The following is a 19,358-nucleotide window of genomic DNA, read 5'->3' on the forward strand; positions in this document are numbered from 1 at the left end:
TGCTTCAGAGGGTTTGTAAAAATTCAAAGAGTCAAATTACAAAAAGAGTCAAGAAAAATATTTGGTACATTGTAAGCATTCAGCGTGAACCTGTGTTGAAGGAAAAGAACAGTATTTTCTGCTTTTCGTTGCATCGTTGACCTCTCCCAGTGACTTCAGTATAATGGGCACTCAAAACACAGGTGGATTGATAGGATAGCACTGGCGTTCTTCTGGATAAATTAAGGAGATTATGCAATTAGCAGTGAAGAAACTTTAGAATATCCATAGGAACGTTATAAGAGATGTGCAAAATAATCGTGTTGCCTTTGTCCAGGCTCGTTTAGGGTGTGATCATTCAGATAATGATTTTTTTTTTTTTAAGTAGTAAATAAGTTTAGTGTTAACTCATCAGGGGTCGTGCGATTTCATCTACTCCAGGAGTGGTTTAAGGGAATTGAGATCAGCCCTTGGGCCATGCGTTGGAACTGCTAAGTAAGCAATTTCACTTGGAATAGGGGATAAAATAAGAGTGAGATTTTTATGAATACTCTTAAATGATTTGACTACATGTACTTCATGCCTTACTGGAACAACTGAGTACCTTATTCATCCCTGAACAGGCGAGGAATACCCAATGCATGCTATTGGTTAGTTTGCTATTCTGAGAGTGGTCACAGACCACCAACAGCAAGCAGCTCCTAGAACCTTGTTACAAATACAGAATCTGGACCCTATCCCAGGCTAAATAACCTGCATTTTAACAAGATATCCAGATAATTCGTGTGCACATCAAAGTAGGAAAGCAATGATGTGAAAGCTAAAAAGACAATAGAATTAGAAGTAGTATTTATTATATTAAACGTTGGCTTCTCTATTGTACAAGGGAAATGGGGTTCTGATTTGTAAAGTGAGATGAATGAGGTTTTATGTACAGAACCTCTTTTGAAGAAAAACCAGCCTCTGGAGGCAAAGAGGTATCTCATTATTCAAAACATATACTTTTTACTCCAAACTGTAATCATTGGCCAGATTGGAAAGAACTTCTGTTAACTTCTAGGAGAAGGCTCCCTGCTAACTTCCAGGGGAAGCTCAATGACTAGGGACCAAAAGCAGGCTGCCATACCAGCCTGGCCAAGTCATCCAGAGAGCACAGAATAATATGCCCAGCCCCTGGTGACTGCAGAGTGAGCAAGGTTGCTGTGTGGGGATAGCTCAGAGAAAACTCTTATACAAAATATTGCCCAGTTAAAGACTCTGAATTACTACAGGAAAGATTATTGGAAATTACAGGGCTTTAGATAACAGTAACTAGCCTATTGTAGAATATAGTACGTAATGTTTGGCTAATAGAGAAAGGAAAAATAAAACTTTCTTCTGATGCAATGGTGACAGCCTGCCTGCAGGCTGACAAATGGATTCTGGTTAGGGCTCCGGTGATGTAGCAAGCTTTTGAACCAACCTTAGAGATCTTCAATCTGTTTTTCTGGGTTTCACAAAGATTAAATGACTTGCCCAGGGCAACAGGGTTGCTTATGTCTGGATCTACTTTTCCTCATATGAGTCATCTTGAATAATGTAACCTCGAACTTCAGTGTACTAAATTTGACGTAGAAACTGCTCTTATAAATGATCCAAAAGTAATAGAAGGGGAAAAAAGATTGACAAGAAAAGCAAAATAAGGGAAGTAATAAAGTAGGCATTGACTATGGAGATAAATGTTCTAAAATACTTCAAATATTACTTAAGGTTGTCATAATAGTTGACGCATGTAAACTTTTTCCTGTTGAAGTGAAGCTATGAAATATGGGGTTTTGTTGACTATTTAAAAAGTAATGTATTAATCAGATTACTCCAAATGTGTCATTGACTCATGGCATAAAAGACAGGAGATTTGTCATTAGAAAAAATGTTGCTGAACCATGAAATCTGAGCTGCATAAAAGTAAATACTGCTATCCTGTGAAGTGTATAAAAAAGGGAAAAAAAAATGACAGCTAAAAGTGACACCCAAGATCCCAGGAAGCAATTTACAAAAACAATTGTTAATATATACAAATCAGTTCAAGGGAAGGAAAACAGCATGAGTTGTCTGTTGAATTTTCAACACTTTTGAGCCCTCTTCTGGCCAGTAAATGGTGACAGAAAATCAAAGACAAATAACATCTGGAAAATAACAAAAATACAAAACTCATAATAAATATATATTGGCTTTAAAAGAAAAATCAAAACAAAATTGTTTTACTGGGTCAGATAAAACATTTCTGGGATATAAAGACTCCCTTTCCCTTACCTCTTGTCTGCTACATGTGTAAATGAAAGAAAAAAATGTAATGATCTTGATAGACATTTGAAAGCAACAAGTAAACCTTTTTTTCTTCTGTGGCAGGAGGAGGATAAGGAATATATTTCTTTCTAAATATCAAGAAAATTGGATTATATGAATATTAGAAGCAATATTTTCACAAATATGTGTACTTTACTGAGTGTCATCTTGGTACTCCTCAACAGGGTCTTCTTTTGTACTCCTTCTACAACTAATTTTGGGGATTATGGATGGCAATGAGCTTAATCAATCAAACCAAAATAAAAGCCAAAAGCTCATTAATAAATAGGGCCTAGTAACATAGCCTTATGCTTTTATTCTTTAAGCAATTCTAGGAATCAGTAGTCATTGAGAAAACCACTCCACAAATCATCTTCAACTCTTCTAGGTACAGCCTCACATGAATGCTTCTAGAACTACCCAGCACATAAGAAGTCCTCCAAACAGGCAGTGGTGTCTTAGCACCACTTCTTCTGACTAGACCAGAATGATAGCACTTGTGTTATGAAGTGGGGTCAATGAAGATGATGTATGTTTCAGTTAAGAAATGTATTCAGAATATTCTACTGAGTAAGGTATTACAACTTTTCTTTCTTTCTTTCTTTCTTTCTTTCTTTTTTTTTTTTTTTGAGACAAGGTCTGGCTCTGTCACTCAGGCTATCGGGCTGGAGTGCAGTGGTACAATCTTGGTTCATTGTAGTCTCCACCTCCCTGACTCAAGTGATCCTCCCATCTCAGCTTCCTGAGTAGCTTGGACTATAGACACATGCCACCATGTCCAGCTAATTTTGTATTATTATTTTTGTTTTTATTTTTATAGAGACCAGGTTTTGCCCTTTTGCCTGGGCTGGTCTCGAACTCCTGGGCTCAAGCAATCCACTCACTTTGGGCTCCCAAAGAGCTGCGATTGCAAGCATGAGCCACTGCGCCCAGAGCCACATATTGTTCATATTGGAACATATTGCCAACATTGTTTTGAGATTTTATGCCTCTAAATTTGAAAATATTGAAATCCTAACAAATATTCTAAAGGTAGTAGATTCGGACAAAGAAACTTCATTGTAAGAACCCAGCTATGAATATTTTAGGGGTTAAATTCAAAGAGTTACTGAATAGCTTCCTAATTGTCTTAAAAGAAGGCCACTTCATAGAAGTAAATTTAAATTGAGCATGTGAGATAGACTCAGGGTCAAGGCTTTTAATAATTGCTTTGTTAGTAGGCATTAAAAAAAAAATACCTGTGAAAAACCAGAAATCACCAAAACCTGTACAATTTCACAGAGTTTAAAAAAAAGAGAAAATAAGTCCAGTTCCTGACTCTATTGATATTAAACAATGCTTAAAATCCACACACTTTACTTAAAAAACAAGTTTGAGGCATTACATCAAGGCTCTTACAACCAGAATAAGTTGAAATAGAACAAGTCTCTTTTTGGTGGACCACTTGCCAACAAGTCACCTGAAGTAAGAGGTTAAATCATGTGAGATGCTGTCTATATGGGACGCTGACTATGTAGCTGCTTCCCTGGGGGATCATCGATTTATAAAAATAAAAAAGGAAACCTGCAAAATATAGTTGTACATTCAATGAAAAATGCAGTGCTTCACTTGAAAATGTTTTGGTTTTCCCTTTATTTATTTACTCTGTCACGGATACCAATTTTCACTCAGGATTACAATAGGGACAGCAATCTATTATCTAATAAATAATGTAATAGGGTAAAAATAAAAACGAGACTGGGTTTGAACTTGTCTGTATCTCAACTCTCAAACTGAGTTATAAAACAAAGGAGATCCAGTTGAATCCAATCAAATATTTTGATGAAAATGCCCTTGGTATTTTAGGTGTGTGTGTCTGTGTGTGCACATGTTTTCATGATAGAGGAATGCCGAGGGAAAGTGGGGTTCAGGGGAAAGAGCCTCATTCAATCAACCTACATTATCTAAAATAATTTCAAATCAAGTATGAAGAAACAGACTTGCACCCAGGCACAGAGCCTTGAAGGTCTTGCAAGATATGACATGGTTTTTGAAAAGTAATTATATAAATGAAAATTTTCATAAACCGCCAGGTTTTTTTCTTCCTCTAATTTCTTCCCTAAAATGTAGCACAAAGCCAAGGAAAGCCCCTAAGATTTCAAGTGAGGTTCATTAACATTTTTTAAAGAGATTTTAATTTGAATTTCTTTCCAAAAAGTATTAAACTTGAAATGTTAGGTCTTTAACCATTAACTTTACACAACCTACATGATTTCCTTTGCATTTACAAAACTTATTCTGTCTTCATATTAAAGGAACATTTAATGACAGCCTGTTGTGTTCCAGGCACTGTGGTAGTTCTATGGGGGTGTCTGTTGGTTGGTTTGTTTTTGGAAGAATTGACAGTCCCAGGGAAGTCTTCCCCTAAATTCTGACAATTGTGTCTTCTGGCAATTTTCTTCTTAATCATCAACCTGTGGGGTGACTAAACCTGTTGTCAAATATTTTAAATCTCAGACCAGCATCTCCATCACTGCTCAGCCCAGTCCAAGCACCCACAGCATTGCAACCTGCTGTGAATTCAAGAGATAGAAGCTAATTTGACTGTAGGCTTAAGCAGTACGGAAATAGAAGGCTACATTGCTCCATAATATCATAGGACACACTCCATGGGAAAATATACCCTTTGTGCAGTTGCTTGTGATTTTGTTGTTTCTGGCCCAAGCTCTCCTTTATTGGTGTGTGTGACTGGGAGGACACTGCTTTGGGAATGAATCACATCCTGTTCTGGAAACATGGGAGGATGTTCTAAAGAGCACGTGACCCATTGCTGGGCTTGGTCGGAACTTCATTTGCTCTTTATTGGAATTTGCTCTTTTCTTTTGGCCTTCCAGAAGTTAGCAGAGACTGTACGGCAGCTCTGTGGGTGAGTGGTCAGGGACCTGATGGGGAATGGGTGAGTCAAAGTCTTGATATTTGGGGCCAAGAGAACTTCTCCTTCACCCTCAGAGGTATCCCTGAAAAATTAACTCTAAATAAGGCAGATTAATAACAGAAAGAGCTTTAAAATGTATGACCACCATGCACACAGGGAGAGTCGCAGGGCGATTGCCCCATATTCCATGGAGGTACATAGGCTCATATACCCTGTCTCTTTGGAGAAAGGGAGATGGGGAAGTGTGGCTGATTTTTAGGGGGATAGTAAATGATTTTTAGAAGAATTCAGTGGGCTTGATGAACACACAATGGCTTCGGGCAAAGTCTGTTTGGCCTGCAGAGTGGACAATGGTTCGTGACAAAAGTCTGTGCAGGTTTGTTGACAGATTTAGTCTTCCTTCCTGTGATATGGTTTCAGTTAATGAAAGCTCAGAGAAGGGACCAGAAGTCATTGTTTTCTTCTCTGGTACATCCAGAGTACAGGCAGATAAAAGAACTTAAGCTTGTGGTTTAGAGGAGGTAGAGAATTAAGAGACAGGAGGAGAAGGAGAAAAAAAAAATTGTTCTCCTTGGTGGGTCTGTCCAGCCTTTATGTGATATGGTAAAAGTCTCTTCTAGCATCTGATCATCTCGAAGGGCCTTTAATTCAAAGTACTCATTGTGCCTGGGAGCCGTAATTGTGCCCTGCTCCCCTTCATGACATAGGGTGGAATATGATTCTGGAAGGTCAATGGGAGCAAGTGGGAGAGGAAAGGAGTATTGGCTATAGCCAGGATGAACTGAGAGAGGAGTTAGAGGAGGTGAAGTTGAAAGGGACTGCCCTTAAAAGAGGCAGCATTAAAACATATATTTAGACTTTTAAAATTATAATGGGGTTCCAGCTGAAGCCTGTTCTGAGCCAATGCCTTTACTTCCAAATGACCATGGAAATGACTGGATCAGAGCAAGGACTTGATGGAGCCAGCATTGACAACCTGAATTTCAAAGCTCTTCTGGGAAGTACATGGAAGTGATAACAGAATACCCTAATATTTCCAACTTCAAGTGTCTAAAGTAATCCCAGAGAAGGGACTTATAGTTCTAGCATCCAGAGCTGTGGCCAGCCTGCTTCTGGTGATGATATCCTGGGTGTGCAGAGCAAGCTAAGGAACCCAAGGCATAGGCTCTGAGTTGTAGGGGACTCACCCAACCCGACAGTAAAATAGATTATACAGTTGTAAAGGTAATGATGCTATAATTAAAGAAAAAATAAATAAACAGAGCATAAAGTCCAGAATAAGCTGAAGAATATATCAAAAATTATGAAGGCAGTATAGTATAGTATTGGAAGAGTTTAGGTTCTGAAGATAGCCTGATTGGGTTTGATTCCTGGCTTTCTACTTCCTGTGTGATCTTGCATAAGTCACTGAAACCTTCTGTGCCCATCTCCTCCTCAGTAAAATGAAGATAATATCAGAAACTCATGGGGTAGGGATGAAGGGGACTAATGCAGGAAAGGCACCTCACATGGTTCCTGGGACAGAGTTATCATTCAATAAGGGTTAGGTATTATCATTGCATGGAAAGAGTAGCTTTCAAACAAGGGAACTTGATGATTTATTTAATAGAGAGTGTTGTGACATTTGGCCAGATATTTGGGAATAAACATTTGATCTTTTCTTTATATTCTATACCCCAAGGAAGTTCAACCGCATTAAGAACCTAAATAATTTTAGAAAAATAACATAGGCCAATATTTAAATAATTTTGTAGTAGAGATGGCTTTTTAAAGTATAACAGCAAAAGGAGAAGGCTAGAAGGGAAATAAAAATGGATAGACTTGGTTATATTTAAAAAATTGAAAGCGGGGCCAGGTACGGTGGCCCACGCCTGTAATCCCAGGCAGGCAGATCACGAGGGAAGGAGTTCAAGACCAGCCTGGCCAACATAGTGAAACCCTGTCTCCACTAACGATACAAAAAATTAGCCAGGCATGGTGGTGTGGGCCTGTAATCCCAGCTACACAGGAGGCTGAGGCAGGAGAATCACCTGAACCTGGGAGGGGTAGGTTGCAGTGAGCTAGGATTGTGCCATTGCTCTCTAGCCTGGGAGACAGGGTGAGACTCCATCTCAAAAAAAAACCAGATTCTGGGCTTCAAAACAAAGCAAACCAAACCCAACTCACCCTAAGCAGAATCAGAAAGTAAATGACAAGCTAAGAAAAATATTCACAACATCCAAGACCAGGGTAATACACTTAATATATAGAGTATATTATACTTTTTAGAAATCGATAAATCTTATAAATCAACAAATATCCATCAATCAATAAATGTTTAACATCTTTGCCAGGAAAAATAAGCATAGGACATTATGAATAGGTAATTCATAAGGAAAAATATATAAATAGACAAAAACATAAGATTAATCTAATGAGTAATCAAAAGGCCATGATTGAAAATAAGATAGCATTTTTCACTTTTTAAAATGGCAATAATTTTTAAATGACCATAGCCAATATTGGTGAGGGTGCAGAAAAACAGGCTCTCTCCCATACTGTTGGCATGAATATAAATTGGCTCACTCTCTCGGTAGGGCACATTTTCAATACATTCTTAATGTGTATAACTTTTGGCCTAACTTTTATACTTGCAGGAATTTAATTTTTAAAAATGTTCTGAGATATGAAAAGAAATAAATTTGACCACAAAGGTATCTACTACAACATTTTAAATAATATCAAACAATTAGACTACCTTCATATCAGGTTACTGGTTAAATAAATGTTAATACATTTATTATTTAGCCTTGAGAATGAACTTTTCAGTTCTTGCTAATTGACTGAAGACCCAGCTGCTAAACTCTGAAATACATACCTGGTTATGGAGAACCTTGAGAAATAGCACACCCATACAATATATTACTAAATAAGCATTATTATTGGTGTGGCAGGAGAATAACATGAAATGACATAAAAAGATGATCCAATTATATAAAGTGGTGTGTGTGCGTGTGTGTGTACACAAAATAAGTTATATGTACAGTATGATATTAGGAAATACAAGTGTAAATAAATGTATAAACAGAAAATGTTATTTCTCAGGGGTGAAATTAAGAGTTACTTTTCTTTCTTTCTTTTTTTCCACTTATCCAAGTGTAATTGTGGCTTTTATTTTGCATTATTTGACTTGACTTTTATTTCACATCTTTCTCCATGCAACTAGACGTGGAAAGCAAGATGTTTTAAGAGAATAATCATTTTCTGAATCAGAATAGGAGTTTGATGCCTATATGTGTGAATGTCAGTCCTCAAAATGGTCGTTCTCGAATATTTCATTCTGCCGTTACATTAGGTAGATGGTGTTATAAATGCATATTTTCTTTAAACATTCTGTTAATGTTGTTGAAAGTTGTTTTGATACCAAACAACATGGCATTCACCACATAGCCAATGAGAAGACACTCATCAGACCCTTAGATGTTCCTCCCCGGCCCAGGGGATTTGCACAGACAGTCCTTACCCAGGCCAGAGCTCCGGCCCTTGACTTCCTCTTGGTACCTGGATTCCAGTCTCTTGCTACTCGCGGCCTTGAGATGGTTTTGCATTTGCCCAGGGCCTCTGAGCCCGGGCTGCCTCCTCTCATCACAGTGAGTGTCCTTCCAACTTAACTCTTATACACAATCCTGCCTTTCCTCTCCCAGTTTGACTCGTGCCCTAAAGTGCTTCTCAGAGGCCATTTTCTCTGTTGTTCTACCTTTTTTTGGTTTTTTTTAGATGGAGTCTCTCTCTGTTGCCCAGGCTGGAGTATAGTGACGCAATGTCGGCTCACTGCAAGCTCCACCTCTCAGGTTCACGCCATTCTCCTGCCTCAATGCCCCTAGTAGCTGGGACTACAGGCCACCACCACCAGGCCCAGCTAATTTTTTGTATTTTTAGTATAGACAGGGTTTCACCGTGTTAGCCAGGATGGTCTTGATCTCCTGACCTCATGATCCACCCACCTTGGCCTCCCAAATGCTCTTCTACTCTTAATGGTGATGAATAGACTTTCCATTTTCCTATTTTGTTTTTTGTCAAAATTGTTTTCTAAAAATCTTTCCTGAGCTCTTTACAGCCCCGACAGGTATAAACAGGTCTTCTGAATTGTCCCCTCAACATGTCTCTCTTCAGCCTTCTGAAAACAAATTCTGTCTGGCCTTCAGATACCTCACTTATGGCCCCTTCAACTATTAAGACTACTAAGGCTCCCATGTGCAACAATAGAGACAGATGCCCCAACTTCAAGCCCTTCTCAGGTTGCCCCTGTCACCACCACTGCCTAGCGGAGAAGAGGATTTTACTTTATGGGTTTTCTCCCTATGTTACTCCTTCTTCCTGTTCCCTGATCTTGGAGGAGTTGTCCTTCCCTCAGGCTTCCCAGGGACACTTGCTTACCATACTCTTTCCTTCCTTCAGTTCCATCAAATATAATTCCCATATCTCATGCCCTCTAGGCACCAACTGATAGACCATCGTGTCTCAAGCAGACAAACCCAAGGCTTTGTGTCCATCATAATTACCTAAGGGAGATTTTCAAAAGAGAGTTGCCTCTACCCCACTGCCATGGTCTGAATGTTTGTGTCCCTTACAAAATTCTTATGTTGAAATCTTAACCACCAATGTGATGGTATGAGGAGCTCATGAAGCCTTTTGGGAGATGATTAGGCCACAAAGGTAGAGCTCTCGTCAACGCGATTGGTGCCCTTATAAAAACTATCCCAGGGAGCTGCCTTGCCCCTTCCACAATGAAAGGACACCAGAAAGGGGGTCTCAGCAGACACTGCATCTGCCATCACCTTGATCTCCAACTTTCCAGCCTTCAGAACTATGAGAAAAAAATTATGTTGTTTATAAACCACTCAGTTTGTGGTATTTTATTATAGCAGCCCAAACAGACTATGACACCCCCACTCCCGCCTTGAAGATTCTACTTCAATAGGTCTAGGTAGCATCAGGCTTGAGGGCTTCAGTGGTCCTCATGTTTCAGTGCAAATCAGAATAACTTGGGGAGTTTTAGAAAATTCACATGCGCAGACACCACCCTAGCCTCCTGCAGTCGTTCAATAAATAAAGGCAGGGAGTTGTCATTTTGTTTACACTACATCTCTGCTCAATGTCTAACAAGCACGAGTAGAGTCGTCTGGTATGTTTGTGTAGACTGAACAACTTCAGAAGGGATGCTATTTATATAAATTATTGATTTATACAACACGATGGTCTTGTGAAATAGGCATCTAATAAATACTGAGTAAATGAATGGGAAGATTGGGAAAGAAAATCTTTCTAAAAAGTATTCCTCACTTTCAAGTAGCAAAAAATGAAAGACTAAAAGCAGACCAAATTAAGGAAGCCTGTTACAAGAGGCTGAATAATGGCCCCCAAAGATGTCCGTTTCCCAATCCCTGGAACCTGTGACTGTGTTGTTACTTTCCACGGCAAAATAACTTTGCAGACGTAATTAAGGACCTCACTATGAGAAGATTATCCTGCATCATTGGAGGGGGACCAGTGGAATCACATAAGCCCTTATAAGTAAGAGAGGGAGGGAGGAGAGTCAGAGTCAGAGGCGGACATGTGACGGCAGATGCAGAGGTCATCGCGATGTGATTGGTGGAAGGGGCTATGAGCCAAGGAAGGCAGCAGCCTCTAGAGGCTGGAACAAGCAGGAAGCAAAGTCTTACTTGGAGCCCGCAGAAGGAATTCAGCCCTACTGACGCTTTGATTTTAGTCCAGTGTGACCTGTTAGGGATTCCTGGCCTCCAGAACTGTAAGATAGCAAGTTTGTGTTGTGTAAGCCATGCAGTTATGGTAATGTGTTACAACAGCAATAAGAAACGAATGCAGCCTTCCAGAAATGATACGTGGGAGGGAATTTCAGGCAAGGGGGTAGACGGATTTGCTACTGCATATGCTGCATTTGCTGCATAACAAATAACCATATACTTAGCAACTTAAAACAATATCATCTCTCTTTTCTTTCTTTAATATTTTATTTTAGGTTCCAGGGTACATGTTCAGGTTTGTTGCATAGGTAAATTGCGTGTCGTGGTGTACAGATTATTTCATCACCCAGGAAATAAGCATAGTACCTAATAGGTAGTTTTTCAGCCCTCATCCTCCTCCCACCCTCCACTCTCAAGTAGGCCTTAGTGTCTATTGTTCTTTTCTTTGTGTCCACGTGTACTCATTGCTTAGCTCCCACTGATAAGTGAGAACATGCGGTATTTGGTTTTCTGATCATATGTTAGCTCACTTAGGATAATTACTCCATCCATGTTGCTGCAAAAGAAATGATCTCTGAGTAACAATTCATAGTGTATATACGTACCACATTTTCTTTATCTAGTCTACCGCCGATGAGCATTTAGGTTGATTCCATGTCTTTGCTATTGTGAACAGTGCTGTGACAAACACACATGTGCATGTGTCTTTATGATAGAACAATTTATATTCCTTTGGGTATATAAATGGGATTGCTGGGTCAAATGGTGATTCTGTTTAATTTATTTGTGAAATTGCCAAACTGCTTTTCACAATGACTGGACTAATTTACATTTCCACCAACAGTGTATAAGTGTTCCCTTTTCTCCACAACCCCACCAGCATCTGTTATTTTTTGAGTTTTTAATAATAGCCATTCTAACTGGTGTGAGATGATATCTCATTGTAGTTTGGATTTGCATTTCTCTAATGATTACTGATGTTGAGTATTTTTTATATGCTTGTTGACTGCATGGATTTGAAAAGTGTCTGTTCATGTTTTGCTCACTTTTTGGGGGGGTCGTTTGTTTTTTGTTTGTTAATGTCTTTAAGTTTCTTATAGATTCTGGATATTAGACCTTTGCTGGATAAATAGTTTGCAAATAATTTTCCCCATTCTGTAGGTTGTCTGTTTACTATGTTGATAGTTTCTTTTGCTGTGCAGAAGCTCTTTGGTTTAATTAGATCCCATTTGTCAATTTTTGTTTTTGTTGCAATTACTTTTGGCAACTTTGTCATGAAATCTTCACCAGGTCCTATGTCTAGAATGGTATTTCAAAGATTATCTTCCAGGGTTTTTATAGTTTTAGGTTTTACATTTAAGTTTTTAATCTATCTTGAGTTGACTTTTGTATATACTGCAAGGATGGGGTCCAGTTTCAATCTTCCGCATACGGCCAGCCAGTTATCTCAGCACTATTTATTGAATAGGGAATCTCTTTCCCATTGCTTGTTTTTGTCAACTTTGTTGAAGATCAGATGGTTGTAGGTGTGCAGAATTACTTCTGGGCTCTCTATTCTATTCCACTGGTGTATGTGTCTGTTTTTGTACCAATATCATGCTGTTTGGCTTACTGTAACGTTGTAGTATAGTTTGAAACTGGATAATGTGATGTCTCCAGCTTTGTTCTTTTTGCTTACAATTGCCTGGCTTTTCAGACTCCTTTTTGGTTCCATAAGAATTTTAGAATACTCTGTGAATAATGGCATTAGTAGTTTGATACAGATAGCACTGACTCTATAAAGTTCATTGAGCAGTATGGCCATTTTAACAATATTGATTATTTCTATTCATGAGCATGGAATGTTTTCCATTTGTTTATGTCATCTCTGGTATCTTTAAGCAGTGTTTTGTAATTCTCATTGTAGAGATCTTCCACATCTATGGCTAGCTGTATTCCTAGGTATTTTATTCTTATTGTGGCTATTGTGAATGGAATTGCATTCTTGATTTGGCTCTGAGCTTGGATGTTATTGGTATAGGGAAATGCTACTGATTTTTGTTCACTTGTTTTGTATCCTGAAACTTTGCTGAAGTTCTTTATCAGATCAAGGAGATTTAGGGCAAAGACTGTATGGAGTTTTCTAGATACAGAATTATATTCTCTGCAAACAGGGATAGTTTGACTTCCTCTTTTCCTATTTGGATATCTTTTATTTCTTTCTCTTGCCTGATTCCTCTTGCTATGAATTCATATACTATGTCAAATAGGAGTGGTGAAAGAGGGCATCCTTGTCTTGTTCCAGTTTTTAGGAGAAATGCTTTCAACTTTTGCCCATTCAGTATGATGTCGGCTGTGGGTTTGTCATAGGTGGCTTTTATTATTTTGAAGTGTGTTCCTTCAATGCTTCGTTTGTTGAGGGTTTTTAACATAAAGCTATGTTGGAATTTATTGAAAGTATTTTCTGCATTTATTGAAATAATCATGTGGTTTTTGTTTTTAGTTTTGTTTATGTGATGAATCACATTTATTTATTTGTGTATGTTGAACCAACCTTGCCTCCTAGGAATAAAGCCTACTTACTTGATCATGGTGGATTAGCTTTTTGATGTGCTGCTGGATTCAGTTTGCTAATGTTTTGTTGAGAATTTTTGCATCTATGTTCATTGAGGATATTGGCCTGAAGTTTTCTTCTTCTTCTTCTTCTTCTTTTTTTTTTTTTTTTTGGTAATGCCATCTCTTATCTCACAATCCAAGATGTCAGAAGTCAGGGCAGGCTTGACTAGATTCTCTGCCCAGGACTTTGCCAAATTGCAATCAGAGTGCTGGCCAGGCTGGGTTTTTATTGGAAGGATCTGAAAAAGAATTGCTTCAAAGTTCACTCAAGTTGTTGGCCAGATTTAGTTCCTCAGGGATGTAGAACCAAGGTCACCATTTCCTTGCTGGCTGTGAGGTAGGGGCTGCTGTCTGCTTCTAGAAACTGCTTCCATTACTTGCCATGGGGCCTTCATCTTCAAGCCAGCAATGGTACATCAAATCCTATTTGTGGTTCCAATCACTGACATCCTCTTCTGTGACTAGCTGAAGACATCTCTGCTTTTAGAGGGCTTATGTGATCCATCAGGCCTGCTAGACAATCTTTCTTCACCTTACAATGAAACAACCATGGAGTGGGATCTCATCATTGCTCCCAGGATCCACCCACACTCATAGGGAAGAGGGCAATACAAAAACAAGGGTCTCTGGGGGGTGATTCTTAGAATTCTGCCTGCCACAGGGAGCTTCAGGTATAGTGCTGGTCAGCAGTAAAACCACCACTTCCCTGCCCAGACAAAGGCCAGCCCTGGGTGCCCATGCAGGGCCTTGAGGGCTTCTTGTCCAGAATGAGATTCATCCTTCATTAGCTGTGGGTGGACAGATAAAAGGACTTTGGGTTACAGTTGGAGGTTGAGAGCTTGAAATAAAAACAAAAAATAAAATTATGTACTGATTTTACTTATTAGGACTTTCTTGTTTGTATATTCTTGATATTTAGATGACAAACTATTACTTAGCACTCCGTCTTACAGAAATGTCTGCAATGTGCAGTAGGGGCCTGAATCAAACTCTCTTTCTTAACTTCCCTTCCTCCTTGCTTTTTGGCCCTCACCCAGGCCCAACAGCTCCCTTATCAGCAGACAAAGGGATACACCTTTTGACCTGCATCAAATAGAATCAAAGTCCCATTATGAGGTCAGATGCTTATGCAAATCAAAGTATTATTTTTTTAAAAAACCAAAAAAACAAAACAGAAGGACACCGCAGAGTATATGAGCTCTTTCTTAAGTGAGTCCCTTATTTTCTTTAAGCTGTGGATTCCTACTCATTTGGCTAGGTTGATTCATTTTCAGGTTTGTTTTTGTTTTTCGTTGTTGAATTTCAGAAATCCCATTTATTTTCATTTGGCTTAGAAGCCTTCTGAGAATCAGCTATTTCTTCTGTAACTCTCCCTAAGTAATTCTTATTCTATTTCTAATCTATAAGGTTTTCTGACTTTTTGCCCTTCAAAGCAATTTGGTAGGCAGACATCACACAAGCCTCTTCACATCTCATTTTATCCTGTAGTTCTGCCACCCACTCAGAGCTTTTGCAGGAATTTAGTGCTATTTTTGTCATATCCGGTTAATGCCAAAAAACAATTCTCTGGTTTCACCACTAAAGCTCTTAGGAGGATCTGCTACATGGTTAACAGAGCTCAGCAGTTAGTCCTACATTCTTTACTTCTTGTTATTTCTTGTCATGCTTGTACCTTGCGAACTTCATGACGTCATCCAGTTTGGAATACCTTGCTTCTGATATTTGCCCATTCACTGAACCAGAGGATTTGGGCCCCTCCCTCCTAAAAGCAAATTGATCGATGACTGGATCTTTAATACCCCCTCACCAGCTTTCACCTTCTGCATGAAAATCTGAAGACTTATGAATGAGGACGGCTATATCCTGTTTCATCAATAGTCTCTCACTACATTTTTTAAAGGAGTGATCTGGAAACTTTTATATTCGTAACATGTAAAGGTGTTAGGGAGTTAATTCCCACATATGAGCATGTAATGCAAGTCCAGGAATGTTCCTGTGGAAAGTTTCTTCATGACACATTTGAGGTAGGAATCAGGTCATACTCTTCATCTGTTACCCCTTCATGCGCTTTGTTCTAGACTCATGATGTTAATTTTGATGCACACACTTTCTCCATCATGTGCCCACTCCACAGTCACGCCTATGAACAGAGGTGGTGAGTGTTGATAGTATTTGAAGAATCCAGGAATAGCTGAGTTCTCTCTGCTCCTCAAGCCTGCCTCCCTCCTTGGGGTTGTCAAGGGAACAGAAAAAATGAAAATCCACTTACCGTTTTATGACAAATTGTCCTAAGTCCTAACTTCCCCTACAGTGAAGCACTTAGGAAAAGCTTGGAAGCCCATCCCTTTCCACTCCAGACCTGAGGGCGCCTGTGTGGGGAGGAGTAAAGTGTGGGAGGACGAGATAGCAAGGTTTTGTTCAAGGACACAAGCTCTGCCTCCACTGACCAAGCCAGCTGCAAGAAGAAGGTGCAGGTACGCGACTTTGAGATACACCTCCCTCCACTCTCAGTGGAAAAGCCAGCGTTTCCACTGTTGGCTTTCTTTTCATCCTTAAAACATGCCAACTTCTTTTCTCTCTCTGGCCTTTGCATTTGTTAGTAATGGCCTTCCCCATGATAGTCATTTCCTCCTCAACTTTCATGTCAGAACTCAGATGCCACCAGCTCTGAGGGCTCTTTCTTGCTCATCCTAGCTAAAGCATTCCTCTTGACTCTTTGCACATGTGAGTCTATTTCATATTCTTTTTTTTTTTTTTTTTTTTTTTTGACATGGTTTTGCTGTATCCCCCAGGCTGGTCTCAAACTCCTGGGCTCAAGTAATCTCCTGTAGCTGGGACTACAGGCATGCCATTGCGCCCAACTAATTGAAAATGTTTTTAAAAGAAACAGCAACCTAATTTCATATTTTTGATAGCACATATTGATAAAGTGTGTGTACCCATTGCCTTCCTCCTCCCGTTAGAATGTCAGGGGCACTGGTTTATACGTTGCTGTATCTCCAACACCTAAAACAGTACTCAGCTCATGGTAGGGATTCAGTAAGTCCTTGACTGGTTGCCAGTGACCCATTCACCAATGAGCATAACCCAATCCATGTCTTGAAATCTAGCCAATCAGGTCGCATTACCTCTTCTAGCAGGGGAGTGAGGAAGAAGGTGGGAAGCTTATTGTATTAGTTATCAGTTGCTGCACAGCAAATAACACTAAAACGCACTGGCTTAGAACAATGGGTATTTATGATCTCAGTGTCGGTGGTCAGGAATTCAAAACGGCCTTAGCTGGAGCGTTCTTCTCTGGGTCTCCCCTAAGGTTGCAGTCAAGATGTCAGCTAGAGCTGCAGCTATTTAAAGCTTGATGGAGCTGGAGGGTCTGCCTCCAAGAAGGCTCATTCACGTGGTTGTTGGCAGGAGGACTGAATCCTGATGGCAGAAGGCCACTGGTAGGAGGCCTTAGTTCTTCCCCACATAGACCCTTCAATAAGGTGATGTAAGTGCCTTGACTATCTGGCAGCTGGCTTCCTTCAGAGCCTGTGATAAGGAAAGAGTGGCAGAAGCCACAAAGTCTTCTATGATCTAGCCTTGAAAGTGACATATCATCACATTTGCCATATTCTGTAATCACACAGACCAACTTAGGTATGATATAGGAGGCAACTACACATGGGTGTGAAGATTAGAAGCAAGGCTCACTGGGGGTCTTCTTGGAGACTACCTACCACACCTTTCCTTACCCCTAATCTACATTGTTTAGATTTCCTTTCTATCTGCAGCACTGATGTGCTATACAGATTAGGCAGGAGCAGGCCAGGGGAAGTGAAAGCTGGGACCTCAACAGTTGACTGTTGAGCTGAGAGGTGGGCTAAACCTTCATACAGGATGCAGAGAAAATTACAGTTTGATGAGCAAAACAAAGCATCTTTACAAAGCGATAGTCGATGACAGAGATAGTTGTAGAAAATAGTCAACAAGACATGCAGGAGACCACACAACATACAGAAAGGTGCTGACAAGAGGGTGGAGATCAGTGACCAGGATCCACAAGCATACCATTATTTGAAGATTAAGGTTGCAATAAGCTGAAATCCTGTAAGTGTATAATGGATTATCCAGCCCCACACTTTAGGTACCCAAACAGGACTCTGATCCCAGAGAGAATTTTGTCAAATTCATTGCTTGTTCTTGGTCATTGTATACAAGACTGTGAGTGGGTACATGCCTTCCTTCCTGATACTCTAATTTCATCTTCTTGCATTTCCAGTTGTGCTCAATAGCATATACTTGCAAGAACACTGCACAGTCTTTTCTTTCTCCTTGCTTCTGGCAATGGTAAACCTTCACTAAATGCACATTTCTGTTTTGCCTGACCAACTCCTGCTTTTCCTCTAAAGTTCATCTCAGCCTAACCCCTTTCAAGGTGACTTACCTGGCCACTTCCATCTGCCTTGACCATCCAGGTACTCTCCTTCAGAACCCCCTTATAACCTTCCACAGATCTCTGACACTGCACCCACCCCTGTCTCCCTGGGGGCCTCTGAGCTCCTTGAGGGCAGAGACAGAGCCTTTTGTTTGCTGTGTTCTCAACACCTTGTCCAGGACTTACCATATCAGAAGCCTCATTAACACCTTTATAGATTAGTGAAAGGAACTGCCTGGGAGGCTTTTTCCCACTTTCTTACTGCAATGTCAGAATGGAGGATGTCCTCCACCATGCCTTAGGAAAATTAATAAAAAGTGAATATTCTCAGGGACTCAGTCCCAGATCACCACCAAGGATTGCACAGGGTGTGACCTCACAGGTGCTATAACCACTGAAGCAAGAAAGAAGTGTTATGCCCCATGTATAAGTCTGTTCTCACACTGCCTTAAAGAACTACCTGAGGTTGGGTAATTTATAGAGAAAAGACATTTCATTGATAGACAGTTCCAGAGGCTGTACAGGAGGCACGGCTGGGGAGGCCTCAGGAAATTTACAATCATGGCAGAAGGGCAAAGGGGAAAGAAACAAGCATGTCTTCAACATGGCGGCAGGATAGAGAGAGAGAAAAAGGGGAGGTACTACACATCTTTAAAGAATCAGATCTTTTGAGAACTGTCACAAAACAGCACTAGGGCGATGGCACTAAGACATTAGAAACCACCCCCATGATTCAATCACCCCCCACCAGACCTCACCTCCAACACTCAGGATCACAGTTCAACATGAAATTAGGGTTGGGACACAGCCAAACCATATCACCCCAGGAGGCAGTGTCTTCGGGCAGTGGCAGGCACAGGGATGCTATAGCACATGGAAGTCAGGAGGGGTGAGGAAAGCCCACAGTAACCTAGACGTGAAGATGCACTCAGGCAAAGGCTCCATTTCACACAGCTTCCTTGCAGGAAAGTGTGGTCCGGTGACTAAATTCTGTTCAGCAGAACCTCAATGGAAATTGTGTTAAATTTTTGTAAAATGTCCTTAAGTAGAGTGTGTGCTCGTCCTTTCTCCCCTCTGCTTCTGGCTGGAATGTGGACATGTTGGCAGGAACTGGAGCAGCCATTTGGACCATGAGCTAACCATGAATGCAGGCCTCTTGGGGAACAGCAATGACACAGAATCATGGGAATGATACCATGGCACCCCTGCTGGCCTTGGGCCTCCGATTTCAGACTTTTATATGAGAGGGAAATATAGTTATATATTTAAGCTGTTTGACAGGGGGGAGGGTCATGTGTAGACAAACCTAATCCTAGAGAAATATGGGCAGTTTGTATGACATTCCCAGGAATTTTGAGCTTCTTAATGTCTTATAGCCCAACTATAT

At 40.1% G+C, this 19,358-nt stretch overlaps 1 pseudogene; it reads left to right on the top strand.

The window, feature by feature from the left end:
• The first annotated feature begins 233 nt into the window (after positions 1–233).
• Positions 234–19,358, top strand: part of LOC103217966 (ubiquitin carboxyl-terminal hydrolase 21-like) — a 30,284-nt pseudogene continuing 11,159 nt past the window's right edge.

The sequence above is a fragment of the Chlorocebus sabaeus genome, chromosome 10 (assembly GCF_047675955.1).
Source record: "Chlorocebus sabaeus isolate Y175 chromosome 10, mChlSab1.0.hap1, whole genome shotgun sequence".
Lineage (NCBI taxonomy): Eukaryota > Metazoa > Chordata > Mammalia > Primates > Cercopithecidae > Chlorocebus > Chlorocebus sabaeus.